Genomic DNA, 13669 nt, shown 5'->3' with positions numbered 1-13669 from the left:
CATTCTTGTCATATTCCTGATCTTAGAGAAAAAGCTTTCAGCTTGTCACCATAAAGTATGATGCTAGCTATGGGTTTCTCATATGTGGTCGTTATTAATATATTCCCTCTATACCCAGTTTGTTGAAAGTTCATACCATGATGTTGAATTTTGTCAAATGCTCTTTCTGCATCTACTGAGATGATCACATGATTTTTATCCTTTATTTTATCAATGTGGTGTATCACATTGATTTGTAGATAATGAACCATACTTGTATCCCTGGAAAAAATCCCACTTGATCATGGTGTGTGATCCTTTTAATGTGCTGTTGAATTTGGTTCAATATAGTTTGTTGAGGATTTCTGCATCTGTGTTCATCAGGAATACTGGTGTGTAATTTTCTTTTCTTGTAGCGTCCATGCCTGGTTTTGGTACCAGGGTAATGCTCGCCTGATAAAACAAACGTGTTCCCTCCTCTTCTATTTTTGGGGAGAGTTTGAGAAGGTTTGACATTAATTCTACTTTAAATGTTTGGTAGAATTCGCCAGTGAAGCCATCTGGTACAGGACTTTGCTGGGAAGTTTTGGATTACTGATTCTGTCTCCTTACTATTGGACTATTCAGATTTTCTCTTTCTTCATGACTGATAGGTTGTATATTTCTAGAAATTCAACCATTTCTTCTAGGTTGTCCAATTTGTTGGTGAATAACTTCACAGCAGTTTCTTATGAAACTCTGTATTTCAGTGATGCCAGTTTTTTTCCACCCTGCCCTTTGGATATCTAGCTAAAGTTTTGTCTACTTTATGTTTTTCAAAAAAAATAGCTTTGGTTTCATTGATATTTTCTGCTGTTATTTTAATCTCTACTTCATTTATTTGTGCTTTTTGTTTTGTTCTATTCTTCTACTAATTTTATGCTTAGTTTGTTCTTTTTACATTTCTTGAGATGTAATTTTAGGTTATTTACTTAGGCTTTCTTTTCCTTTTTTTTAAGTGTGTGTTTTTTCTTTTTTCCGTTGAATGAAAGATTCCTCAGTTTTTATAGTGCTTTACAATTTTCAAAAGTTTAACACACATGATTTCATATAATCCTATAATAATCCTTTTTATCCCCACCCCTATATTGCCCCTTCTCCCTTCCCTCTCCCAGCTGGTAAACACTAGTTTGTTCTTTATATCTGTGAGTCTGCTTCTTTTTTGTTTTATTCACTAATTTTGTTGTATTTTTTAGATTCCACATGTAAGTAGTGCCTAACAGTATTTGTCTTTCTCTGACTTACTTCACTTAGCATAATGCCCTCCAAGTCCATCCATGTTGCTGCAAATGGAAAATTTTATCATTTTTTAAGTAGTATTCCAGTGTGTGTGTGTGTGTGTGTGTGTATACACACACACACAAAATATCTTCTTTATCCATTCATATGTTGAGGGACACTTGAGTTGCTTCCATACCCTGGCAAGTGTAAATAATGTTGCAATGAACACTCGGTGCATGTATCTGTTTGATATAGTGTTTTTGTTTTGTTCAAATACACACCCAGGAGTGGAACTGCTGAGCCATGTGATAGTTCTTTTTTTAAATTTTTTGAGAAACCTCCAAACTGTTTTCCACAGTGTTCGCACAAATTTACATTCTCACCAACAGTGTACAAGGGTTCCCTTTCCTCCACATCTTTGCCAACATTTGTTATTTGTGTTCTTTTTGATGACAGCCACTCTGACAGGTGTGAAATGATACCTTATTGTGGTTTTGATTTGCATTTCCCTGATTATTAGTGATGTTGAGCATCTTTTCATGTGCCTGTTGGCCATCTGCATTTCCTCTTTGGAAAAATGTATATTCAGTTCATCTGCCCATTATCTAATCAGGTTGTTTTTTTGATGTTGAGTTGTATGAGCTATGTATATATGTTGGATATTAACCCATTATTGGTCATGTCATTTGCAAATATCTTCTCCCATTCAGTAAGTTGTCTTTTCATTTCGTTGATGGCTTCCTTTTCTGTGCAAAAACTTTTAAGCTTAATTAGATCCTGTATGTTGATTTTTGCTTTTCTTTCCTTTGCTTTAGGAGATGGATCCAAAAAAATATTGCTGCAATTTATGTCAGAGTGTTCTGCCTATGTTTTCCTCTAGGAGTTTTATAATATCCAGTCTTACATTTAGGTCTTTAATCCATTTTGAGTTTATTTTTGTATGTGGTATTAGAGAATGTTCTAATTTCATTCTTTCACACGTTGCTGTCCAGTTTTCCCAGTACCGCTTATTGAAGAGACTCTCTTTTCTCCATAGTATATTTGTGCCTCCTTTGTCGTAGATTAACTGACCAGAAGTACGTGGGTTTATTTCTGGGCTCTCTATTCTGTTCCATTGATGTATGAGTCTTTTTTTAATTATCAAAGCTTTGTAGTATAGTCTAAAGTCAGGACACATGATTCCTCCAGCTCGTTGCTTCTTTCTCAAATTTGCTTTGGCTATTTGGGGTCTTTGGTGTTTCCATACCAATTTTAAAATTATTTGTTCTAGTTCTGTGAAAAATGCCACTGGTATTTTGATAGGGACTGCACTGAATCTGTAAGATCGCCTGTGGTAGTATGGTCATTTAACAATATTAATTCTTCCAATCCAAGAACATGATACATCTTTCCATCTGTTTGTGTAGCTGTCAATTTCTTTCATTAGTATCTCATATTGATAGTTTTCTGAGTACAGGTCTTTTACCTCCTTAGTTAGGTTTGTTCCTAGGTATTTTACTCTTTTTGATGAGATGGTAAATGGGATTGTTTCCTTAATTTCTCTCTCTGATAGTTCATTGTTAGTGTATAGGAATGCAACAGATTTCTGTACGTTAATTTTGTATCCTGCAACTTTACCAAATTCACTGATGAGCTCTAGCAGTTTTCTGGTGGCGTCTTTAGGATATCCTATGTATACGATCATGTCATCTGCAAACAGTGACAGTTTTACTTCCTTTCTAATTTGGATTCCTTTTATTTCTTTTTCTTCTCTGACTGCTGAGGCTAGAACTTCCAAAACTATGTTGAATAAAAGTGATGACAGTGGACACCTCGAGCTTTCCTTTCTTAACGTAGGCGTTTATGGCAATGAACTTTCCTCTTAGAACTGCTTTAGCTGCATTGGATTAGGGATAATTTTTATTTTCTTTTTACTTTTCTGTATATACCAAACTTTCTAATAAAATATATTACATTCACAATTTTTAAATGTTTGCAACTTATTAAAAGGATAAAAATGTTAAACGAAATGGGAAGGAGCACTAGAATAGACCACTTTGGGGAAAAATCTGTTATTCTAAGCTGATATAAAAGGCTTTGGAAGTTTAAAATGTTTTAAACCAAGAATGATTTGAGAGCATTAGCATGCACATACAATTTACATAGACAGAAAGAACAAGAAGAGAATAAAGAAATATATATCTTACTATACAGGAATGATTCTATCAAAGATTTATCTTCCTTTTATATTTTGAGATATGACCTTTGGTATCTGTGTTGTTACTACAGAAGAACCTATAAGTGCTCTAGTATTTCCCAGCAGTTACACAGTTCTTTCTCCAAGTTATTTGATAACTTGTAATGAATCGACAGAAATGAGAAGCACAGGGGAGGCAGAAGAAAAGGCAGCTTGACTGAAACAGAAAACAAACTGCCTGATTCCATTTATTTTCCCTACAAGTCAGTCATGAGCAAACATACAAGTGATCTAAAGTATGACTTCAGAAATTGCAAAGGTGATCCACTATTGGATAGGGAAGTAAATTTAATTATGGGTATCAGCATATATTAAATGAAATATACCCCCCAAAAATGTAATAGAATAGAGCACAGCATACATTCAAGGTAGCCAGGGTAGAATGGTTTTAACTCTTGTTTGTTTCATTTGTGCATTTATACCTGTGGGAAATGGCTCATAAGTATAAAATTTATTTCTTACTACGGGTTGTGGTTAAAAAAAAATGTGAATGCTACCTATCTGAGATACCTTCAGTGCTAAGTTCAATCATTCTAATTTCACAACTCCAACAAATTTAATGAATGTTGGGAGGTAAGGAGTTAGGAAGGTAGGAAAGAAGGAAAGACGAAAAGGGAAGGAAAAGAAATATGGAACAAAAAGTATTCAGTAAGAAAAGTGCTAAAAGTCTGCTGGTGGGAAAGTATTTTTAAAGCCCTCATGCAGGCTCAATTAAAAGAGAAGGAAAACAATGAAGGAAAGGAACAGATTGGAAACTGGTGGGTAGATATATAAGTGGAAAGAAACTGATCAGGGAACTCTGTGCTAGAGGGCAACATTATTCCCTTAAAGAGCCTGCAATCTAAACCTGGCAGCAGTATATAAACACACACATACACACCCACACATATTTTTTGTACACAAATATATAAAACACATTACTGTAACTATAATGAGGGTATTATTATGAAATGAATGTTTATCACCCCCCCAAAACTCATATGCTGAAATCTTAATTCCAAGTGTAATGGTATTAGGAGCGAGGCCTTTGGGAAGCGATTAGGTCATGAGGGTGGAGCCCTCATGAATGGGATTAGTGCCCTTATAAACAGAGACCCTAGAGAGCTCTCTCATTCCTTCCACCAAGTGAAGACACAGCAAGAAGACATCCATCTATGAACCAGTGGGTCCTCACCAGACACCAAATTTGCTGGCACCTTTATCTTAGACTTCCTAGCCTCCAAAACAGTGAAAAATAAATTTTTGTTATTTATAAGTCACCCAGTCTATGGGATTTTTGTTACCAAAGCCCAAACAGACTAAGACAGCTGATGATAGTACTGAATTTTTAAATGTACGTTTTGAATAAATATACACTTACCTTTCAAGAAAACTTTATTGATCCACAAATCTAACTGACACTTGAAAACACGTGCTCTTGTTATGGGTCATAGATGATGTCAGGTTCTGTACGACAGAGTTTGCCAAATAAAAGTCTTGGTTGGCCAATCGGAAGTAAAGAATCAAGAAATAGAAATCAGCTGAGTTATCCCTCGACTGAGCTGCAGGAAAAACAGCAAATACCTAGAAAAATAAATAAATAAAATAGCTTCAAATATCCTCTCCCTAAGCAAAGGAACCCTAAACCAAAGCCATCAATGCAAAAAGCAAGCTGAAAAGGTTTATATCATAATATTTTTGGCTCTTAGGGGACAAATATTAGCTTACTCTTTAATCACTCTTTCAATTATCTATTTTAGCTCCTAGAAGAAACTCACTTTAAAATGCCTCCAATAAAAAGCATTATAATAAAAAAAAAAAAACTAAAACACCTCAATATAAAACAAACCACCTGTTATCACTTTGTTTCACTGAAATGAAATAAAAGTGTTCAAATAAGAAATACACTACTAATACAATAGTAAACTAATATCAAGTATTAAAATCACATAAAATAAAAAATGGAAATCTGACATTTGCAAATAAATGTGAAAAAAATTCCACTGAAAATGAATTCCAAAGCATAAGTAAAACATAAAATTAGAATACAGATGTATCAGTGTGGCAAGTAAATATTATTTGTGAATTAAAAATTAATTTCCGTAGCCTTTTTGCCTGTAGAAAAAGAAAAACATTTATCATCTTTAGTAATATACTTCAATCTACTTTCACAAATCATATCTGACATAGATGTATCTCTACATAAAATCAAGAACAATGGAATTTCTTAAATACCTAATTTAGGTAAAGAACCTCTAAATAATAATAAATTACTAAATATATTATTATCACTCTTTTCTAGACTTCATTCTGTATTAGTTTACTTTACTCCCAATAACCTGTTACAGCGTACTGGTGACTCAGCATATGTACAAAAGGACAACAGTAGTTAGGTAAAATATAAGTCAAAAACACAGAACTGAAAAACATTATGATAATAGATGTATCTGAAACCTACTGGGATGCAAAAGAAATTAATTACTTAAAACACATTTGAGCGTCATATGTTACTACAACCAAATAACAAAGTATGATTTCTGAAGAATACCAATGAATGTAGCATTGATCTCCAGATAGATTTAAGGAAACTGTTCTGTGCCCCTATACTGAATATAGTTCATGTTTTGTTTGTTCATTTGATAAAGAGAATGATTTATTACCTTCTGATGGAGGATTTCCTTATTTTAACTTTCAATCTCATCTGAAAAGTTACAAACAACATGTTTCTAAATTACATAATCTATGTATGGGAAATATCTAGACATTGTCAGCAGCTCCTTGGACAGCAATATAGTCACATGGTTTTTCTCCATGGCTGAACTAAAAATCGCCACACCGCTGAAATAAAGCATGTCTCTATTTCTCATCATTCCCTTGTAAAAATATAAACCATTTTTATATTATGGATGTCTCTTTAGAGTGAAAGACATTCAAGTATCTTTCAATTATTCCAATATATGTATATTTGATAAATGTGTGTTTATGTAACACTTAGTATAGATTGTCACACTACTGTGTCAATACTGTTCAGAGAATGATGGCTATTTCTTCAGAAAGTACAACAGTAACCAAAGAAAAAGTGACACTACAATCAGTGTCCTCAGTAGTTGTGATTTGCTTTGTTTCTAAACACATACTTTACATCCCAGTCAATTTTACATTTCTTACACTGCTGGGATCATGATTCATTTTATTGTTTTGACAGGACATAATCCAATAAAAGATCTCATTGACATACTATCAAAGAAACCAAGAAGGAAGGAAGAAGACTACAGGAAGAATTAGGAAACACGGAAGGCTATCTGTACAGGAAAAGTGTATGTTATGCCTAGACTCGCTCAGCAAGCCACATGCAGAAGGAATGTTTACCGCTGTCTCACTGAAAGGATATACCATTCTTCTAGTTATTCTCTACGGAATTGCATAAACATTGAGAAATCTAGAAATAGACATACACATGCACATATAAAAATTACTGTCAGTGTATAAGTTACTGCTGCCCTGGGACTGCAATAATTTACGTAACATCTGTTTTCATATTTTTTCTAATTTTTTTCCTAATTAACATGCATATTTAACGCATAAATGCTCAGACCACCTCTTTTTTCTGCTGACTGTGCCTCTTTATTTTTGAAGTTGTGCACTCCTAAGGAGAATTCAGGATAGATGGAAACCAAAATCTTGTTGAAAGCACTAATTTTACAATGTAAACAACAACCAATTTTCAAGAAAATACTACAGCCTTAAGAGTTTTCACAAGAACATTTCAATTTGCTAACGATAATCATACAGTAAATTAAGGTCCAAAAAGTAACATAAAAGCACAATTCCAATATCATATTAATCTTCTTCATTTTTTCTAACTTGTATAAGAGCTGAAAAAACCTTTTATAACATCTATGATTTCTTGACTTCGTAAGTTTTGGTAGCATTTTAAAAATTTTATGCCTTAGGCAAATAACATAACTAAATACATTCCATATAGTAAACATCAAGAAGTACACAACCAACTATATCTTTTTTAAATTGTGAACTTCAAATACTGTCCAGGTGTGAGGAAAGGGGAAAGTTTTGACTGTAAAAGTCATTAAAGTACAATCAACTTCTGGAAGCTCTTAATCTGTACTCAGAAATTCAAAATTCAAAACACTACCAGTCTTTAAGTAAAATTAGAGGCTCATGAAACCAATGCTACAATAACAAACGTATTCCCAAGTAACAATGCTTAACCTGCCAACACTGTGACTTCATGTATACTTACCTCACTTTAGAACTAATCTTTTAGTTCTAAAAGATTGTCTTTTAATTGCCTAGTTATGTAGTTCAGTCAGTCATTTAATATTTCTCATCTGCTGTCAGGGCTGTTCTAGGCCTTTGTAGATGCTGAAATTGTCTCACAGAACTTACATTTTATTTAGAGAACCAAATAGTATCCAACAACCATGCAAATACATAATTGCAAACAGAGATAAATGCTACTAAAAATATGGGAAATTCCCCACCATGAGATTTTATAACAGGAGACTTGATGTATCCCAGAGAGCAGCAAAGACCTAAAGTAAGACTGACATGAGATCTGAAAGGTATGGGGAAGTGTTCAAATCTGGGCACATCAAGTGCAAAGGTCTAAAAGCACGTATGAGAGAAGCACATTCAAAGTCAGGAAAGAGAAGCAAAGAGGCCAGCCACAGCTAAAGAGGGAATGTACGTGAAACAAAAAAGGCAGAGTAAGTGAATAAGGCAAAATTCCTGAAGGGTTTTAAATAAGGTATGACAACCAATTGTATGTTGAAAAAATATCCAATGTGGCAGAATCATGGAGGGGGCAAGAGAAATGCAGGGGAGGAGTTGAGTGTGAGGTGACAGTAGCGTAGACTAAGGTGATGGTGGGGAAGACAAAGATGAGAAGGCAGAGACACAGGGGATAACAATCAGCAGACTTTGATGAAAGATTAGATTTTGTGGAGGATGCAGATGGAGAGCAATTCCATTCATTGATGTAGGGAACTAACAGAAGGGTGCAGGTGTTGGAAGGAAGAGCCCAAGTTTAGACTTGGACATGTCAAGGGGTTAACTGATGGAAACATCCTGTGGGCATTTCAACAGAAACATCTGGAGCTACTACTAGAGTCTGGAGCTATAGGAAGGGTCTGGGCTAGAATCAAATTTAGAATTTACCAGGATATGGGTACTAGATAAAAAATAGAGGTCTACACTGTTTTCCCACAAGAAAACCCCTTCACACATCCAGCACCTTCCTTGTTTCTAGTTATCACACCACATCAGAATAGGAAAACATACATTTCATAATCTGACAAATTCATTTAGCCTAAAATTGGTTCATTCCATAAGGCACACTCACCTTACCTTAAGTTGTGGAATAATAGTCATCATTTATTAGAATGCCTACTCTGGGACAGAACTATAAAAATACGCTGAAGCACTCTAAAAATGTGGTAGATTAATCCTCACAATAACCTTAGAATTTTACAATCTTCATGCCTGCTTTTCAGATGAGGACACTGAATTTGGGGATGTGTAAAGTCGCTAGTGAAGCCAGTAAATGATAGAGGCATCCTTCCAACCCAAGGCTACCTTAACCGACAACCCATTGTTCTTTCCAGTAAAAGGAGGGTAGCAAGGATAGTGTAAGACTCTGGGCTTTATAAAAAGTGTGAATCAGTACGCTGTACACCTGAAGTTTATATAATATTGTAAATCAAAAAGAGTCTGGGCTTAAAAAAAAAAAAAAAGTAGTGAATTACCTGGCGGTTCAGTGGTTAGGACATGGTACTTTTACTGCCAGGGCCCAGGTTGAATCCCCGTTGGGGAACTAAGAGCCCACAAACTGCTCGGCGTGGCAAAAAAAAAAAAAAAAAAGACAGAAAGAAAAGAGTCTGGGCATTAAAATCAAATCAACCTCAGTTCCAGTCCTGGCTCCAGAAGACCACTTAAACTCTCTTATGTTTCCTCACCTGCAATTTCCTCCCCTGCTAGGAAGTATTAATGTTTTAGGAAACACATGAAGGCTCTGGGTTGGGCATCACCATTAACATGACATGTTCCTTCACCACAGGAGTGCCAGTTGAAAGAGGACTCAAAACACTGATAGCTTTGGAAATTTCCCAGCACAGAGCCCGGCAGGGCATCAGGAAGAGCTGCCTCAGCTCACCCCTGTTCTTCCCCCAACTGGGGAAGAGTAGCTTCCATCAGAAGAGCAGAAGCCGATATCCTAAAGCTGTCAGAAATGAATTCAGCAGTGGGTCTAAAACTTCAGTGTGCATAAAAATCTCCTAAGGAGCTTCTTAAAATGGAGATGCCCAAGCAGACCTTCCCAAAGATTCTGATACAGCAGTGGAAGAGATGACTCTTCAAGCTTTCTAGAAGATCTCTACCAACAACAACCACTTTCCATTCTTCAGGCACGTAATTTTTAAACTATTTATTGAACATATGTAATACTTTATTTTGTCCAATTAAATTGTACCCAACTTAATATAAAAATTTCAAATATGTTTCTGAACAACTACTGCCAAGGTTCCTTTTCAATAGAAAGAGGGATAATTAAACAGCAGCAGTTTTTTTTTTTTTTTTCTTTTTCAGTACATGGGCCTCTCACTGTTGCGGCCTCTGCCGTTGTGGAGCACAGGCTCCGGACGCGCAGGCTCAGCGGCCATGGCTCACGGGCCCAGCCGCTCCGTGGCATGTGGGATCTTCCCGGACCAGGGCACGAACCCACGTCCCCTGCATTGGCAGGCGGGCTCTCAACCACTGCGCCACCAGGGAAGCCCAGCAGTTTTAACTATACATAAAATGTCTCTACCAAATTTGATTTTCCTTAATCCAGATTTTAGTCTTGTGATTAAAACTAAGTTATTTAGGGATTTACATGTCAAAAGACATAGGAATGTTTAAGGGAGATGAATGGTTCATAAGGAAACTTCTGTCACACAAGTTAACCACTGGCTAAATAAAATATATTGTTGATTAGTAAAGAATCTCAAAAATATGTAAAGGGGTCTAAAGCAGTAACAGTTATCCAAAAAAAAAAAAAAAAATGGAGTAAAAGCTTACATATAACCCTCAGTGATACCACTGGATGCTAACAGACACTGGTACCAAAACAGCATTCAAGACCAAAAATGTCTACCGTATTTCCAGATACTTCAGATCACTTAGAAAATTAAAGTACGCCCATCTTCCTTTCTACATGAACCACAACTGTCACTATGGAAGTATACATTCTAGTCACTGCCCCAGCAGCCCCCATTAACCTGACCTACAGGCAGGGCACACTGAGTCAGGGCTGCCTTAACAACATTCCAGAGGCTTAAGAGATTCTAACGAATTCTAAAACTCCAAATTTCCACCCAAGGTTAACGGAATTTAATTTTGAAATTTCAAGATGGGTGTTATTCTTTCAAGGCTTATGTGCAAAGCTAAATGTGAGCAGTTAAAAGTTTAAAGTTTAGTACATACGGTCTCCTTGTATTCCTCTGAATCAAAGAAAATACCCACTCAGGTTTGTTTGGTTTTAACCTCATGACTCACACGACCATGACAGGAATAGAAAGCTAAGGATAACAAAGTTGCTTGAAAAAATACTTTAGTGACAATAACATCAATACTCTACCACGATACTGATATCTATATGAAGTATCTCATTTAATGCCACCTTACCTCTACCCCACCCCCACCAAAGCAAACAAACAAAACAGTTAATAAGAACTTAAGGACACTAACTTGCCCAAGACCTCATCACTAACAAATGGTAAAGCTGGGATTTGAACCCAAGAAATCTTAACCCACAGGCCATATGGTCTTAACCACTGTATCATGCCACTTCAATGCAAAGACCTGATCGTTACTCACTCTGTTCATAACTTCCCTTAATTTTATAAACCTTTATATAGCCACAATCCCCAAAGCACTGACACAATCTAAGCCTGTTTCTTTGACTTTTATGGTAAATGAAGTACTTCTAGGTTGTCCTAATAATAAAACATACCTTCACTTCCAAAATCACTCTTCACCTTAGAATTCTTATAGTAGTATGTGACATTATTTCCTCTCAAACAGTCATGCTCATTTTTCACAAACAGTTGGTACCAAGTTAGATCCCACACTACCCTAAGATCCAGGCAAAACAGAAACCAATGTATGTACAATTAAAGAAGAGAAAAATTCTTGTGATTTGAGGATTATACCTTCTAATTTTGCTCTTGATGCCAACATAGCCTCTCTTCTCTATATCCTGATTCATTTAGGATCAAGCTCTGATACCAAGTTCAAATTAGCTTACAAATAAGAAACAGATTAGTCTCCATCACTCTAAATAAACCAAAAGAGGTTGGGTCATTTCTGAGAGTTGCTTTGGGCACCTGAGGTTCATTTCAATCTCGCAGACCAGTCTAAATGCTCATGAAAAGTTAGGAAATTCCCGGAACTGTGGTTTCCTTAAGAAAGCTGCTGATTCAACCTGACTCCAAGAGATGAAAAATTCCTTTAAGCATATGTTAGTTTTTGTGCATTTCTTGTGGCAGACATCAGGCATGGGACTTTTCAAAATAGACATCCTTCACAGTGCAACAAGGATACAAACATATTTATAATTAAGGTATTCCCTTCTTTTAAGTGTGTTCCTGTAACTAAGATGAAAATAAATAAGATTTCTGAAGAAATTATTTTAGATTAAACAGGCTAAAACTTTAAGCATTATCCATAATTTTATTTTGTATTCTAAATTCTCTGTTCCGGGCTTATTAAATTATTCCACATCTCATTAACTACTCCTCCTTATACTATTCCATTTGCTTCAGAGTTCCATTTTTTTTTAATCTATTGCTTTTTTGTAACATCACCTGTCTGTCACCTTTTATCCAATAAAAACTGTAATTTATCTTGTTCAAACTGCGAAAAGAAAAACTCGAACCATTGCTGACTGCACTGGAGGAAAGCCTATGAAAAGCAGTCACTGTCCCAAGTTATTCCAGAATTCTGAGGAAGCTTTAGTTCTCAGAAAACAGAAGTGTACAAGAGTAATTAAAACCAGAAGAGAACAGATAAGAAGTTAGCTCTACAAAGGACTCAATTATTTAACACATGTATTTCTTCTGTTTTGTGGCTCATGACCTTCCCATCACTTACTTTACTACCCAACTACTGTTCCTTTATTGATCTCACTGCGTATTAGCCCCTTCTCAAAAATAATAAAAGAAACCTAAACTGGATAATGTTGCTAATTATTAGCAACATAGAAAAATAGCTGCATCAATGATTGGGTACTTAGTGAGTGTTTTAGAAAGATAATTCCAGTAGTGGGATAGAGTGCTAACAACCAAACTAGCACAGTGGCTATAGAAGTGGAGAAGTGAGAGACAAAAGAACATGAGAAAAATGGTGGTACCCAGACATAGAAATGGAAGAAGAGAAAGAAGTTTAGTTTATTTCCAAGGTTTCTAATCTAGCAGGTAGGCAGATTAGATTATTTGTGCCATGAAGGGAATAAAAAATTTTTTAAAAGATAGGAGGAGAAAGGGATAAGAAAAAAGGTTAAGAGAAAAAGCACATACTACGTCTCACCTCATATACATGCCTACCTCAGTATCTTGCACTCCTGCAAAAGGGATGTTGAGGACAAAAGAAGTAACAAATGAATGATCTCAATTTTAATTCTGCTGACTCTTGTAACATTAAGTAACCTGAATTCACTGAGTAAAATGAAGTTTAGATCACGTCACTAATTCCTCAAGTTTTTGAGATTTCATTTTATTTTAGAAGGTCTCCTTAGTTCTAAGCACACTGGTACATGCCTAGAAGTATCTTCAATTGAGTACTCTCTTTAAAAATTTTGCCAAGTTGTGGTCTCTACAATTCACATAATATCTCACTTTGAGCTACTTCTTGGTATAAATTATCCAGCTGAATTTTAAATTTTGCATTAGGTTACTTGTTTAGTAGGTTTGAAATTAACACTTCAGCAAAACAGATACAGGAAGATCACACGTGTAACAGTGCTTTCAGTCTAATAATTCAATAAAACAGCAATCAATTAATTCACGTTACTAATGCCATTTTTTTTGGCTACTCAGAAGGATAACTTTTTAAATGTATTCTTCAAAATCATTTTTAAAATATTTAAAGATTCCAAGCAATATTATTATTATGGTCTCATATTGCAACAAAATACATAAAACTAAGAATATTCAAAATCCC

General features: G+C 35.4%; 1 protein-coding gene across 3 annotated transcripts in view; it reads right to left on the bottom strand.

The window, feature by feature from the left end:
• TBC1D5 (TBC1 domain family member 5) overlaps positions 1-13669 on the bottom strand; it is a 530340-nt gene that overhangs the window by 397758 nt on the left and 118913 nt on the right. For 2 of the 3 annotated variants that reach the window (XM_024747581.1, XM_024747573.1), the window contains one exon: positions 4836-5038. The exons of the other annotated variant lie outside the window; for it this stretch is intronic. The gene's annotated coding sequence lies outside the window, so the exon portion shown is untranslated. The remainder of the gene's footprint in view (positions 1-4835; positions 5039-13669) is intronic. 3 annotated transcript variants of the gene reach the window in all.

Source organism: Neophocaena asiaeorientalis, unplaced genomic scaffold (assembly GCF_003031525.2).
Source record: "Neophocaena asiaeorientalis asiaeorientalis breed wild unplaced genomic scaffold, Neophocaena_asiaeorientalis_V1.1 scaffold33, whole genome shotgun sequence".
NCBI classification, from domain to species: domain Eukaryota; kingdom Metazoa; phylum Chordata; class Mammalia; order Artiodactyla; family Phocoenidae; genus Neophocaena; species Neophocaena asiaeorientalis.
The sequence above is the reverse complement of the archived record's forward strand: the minus strand, read 5'-3'. Positions and strand labels throughout refer to the sequence as shown.